Source organism: Penaeus monodon, chromosome 8 (assembly GCF_015228065.2).
Source record: "Penaeus monodon isolate SGIC_2016 chromosome 8, NSTDA_Pmon_1, whole genome shotgun sequence".
NCBI lineage: Eukaryota > Metazoa > Arthropoda > Malacostraca > Decapoda > Penaeidae > Penaeus > Penaeus monodon.
In genome coordinates, this window is record NC_051393.1 from 52,380,506 (window position 1) to 52,381,650 (window position 1,145).

Genomic DNA, 1,145 nt, shown 5'->3' on the forward strand with positions numbered 1-1,145 from the left:
TTTTCCTTCGCGTTGACTCAGGACGGGATCAACCGTGCAGAGTTTGCAACATTGATTTGAGTTTGATTCTCGTGTCCTTTCTTTTGTCTGTCATTGCACGATCATAATGATTAGAAATAACAATTATGTCGATAACAGTCTATTTTCCTTTTTTTACACACTTTGTCAACACTAATCCTGGTATGACTACAAGACATATATCTATATTCACATGGGAAAATAAATATATTTATATATATATATATCAATATTTTCTGTTCTTCTTGTGTTCATCCTGGATCGAAATTTCTAATTTTTTTTTTTCGTTTTCATTCATATATTTTTCCCTCCTTCTTTCTCACAGAAGGAGAGAAAAAACAATCTTGCTTTGTGCTCGTATCCCCCCGCCAGGCTTGGGGATCCGCCATTGAAACACCGACTACGTAAATCTACTCGAAATATCCCACAAAGAGGACACTTAGGCACTGGGACTTCTATCGCCATGATAAAAGTTTCGGAGGAGGAGGAGGAGGGGGAGGGGGAGGAGGGGGAGGAGGGGGGAGGAGTGGAACGCATAGAACACATGACATGAGTTTTTTCTCCCCCGTCTTTTTTTTCGTGTTATTTTTTTTAATTTTTATTATTTATTTATTTTTTAAAAGTCTCCGGGGGGCGCTCCTCCGTCCCCGCTGCGTCCTTTCCGCTGATTCTTGCTCCTTCAGGTGTTGTGGGAGAGAGTTGGAGGAGGAGTTGGAGGAGGAGGTGGTTGTGGAGGAGGAGGAGAAGCTCGAGGAGGAGGAGGAGGAGGAAAATTAAGAAAGCAAGAAAGGAGAAACAGTAAAAAGAGACACAGGGGAAAATAAGAGAAGAGGAGAAAGAGTAAGAGAGGACGGGGAGGGGAGGGGAGGGGGGGGGGGAGCGCGAGACGGCAGGAGGTTTATCACAGACGGCCGGTTCGGGGAGCCACACCTGCCGGGAGAGAGAGAGAGAGAATGAGAGAGAGAGAGAGGGAGAGAGAGAGAGAGAGGGAGAGAGAGAGAGAGGAGGGAGAGAGGGGGAGAGAGAGAGAGAAGAGAGAGAGAGAGAGAGAGACGGAGAGAGAGAGAGAGAGAGAGAGAGAGAGAGAGAGAGAGAGAGATGAGAGAGAGAGAATGAGAGAGAGAGAG

At 45.9% G+C, this 1,145-nt stretch overlaps 1 protein-coding gene across 1 annotated transcript in view; it reads right to left on the reverse strand.

Annotated features, from left to right (window-relative positions):
* Positions 1–863: 863 nt before the first annotated feature.
* Positions 864–1,145, reverse strand: part of LOC119576442 (kinesin-like protein KIF17) — a 15,854-nt gene continuing 15,572 nt past the window's right edge. The window contains exon 8 of the mRNA XM_037924154.1: positions 864–948. The gene's annotated coding sequence lies outside the window, so the exon portion shown is untranslated. The remainder of the gene's footprint in view (positions 949–1,145) is intronic.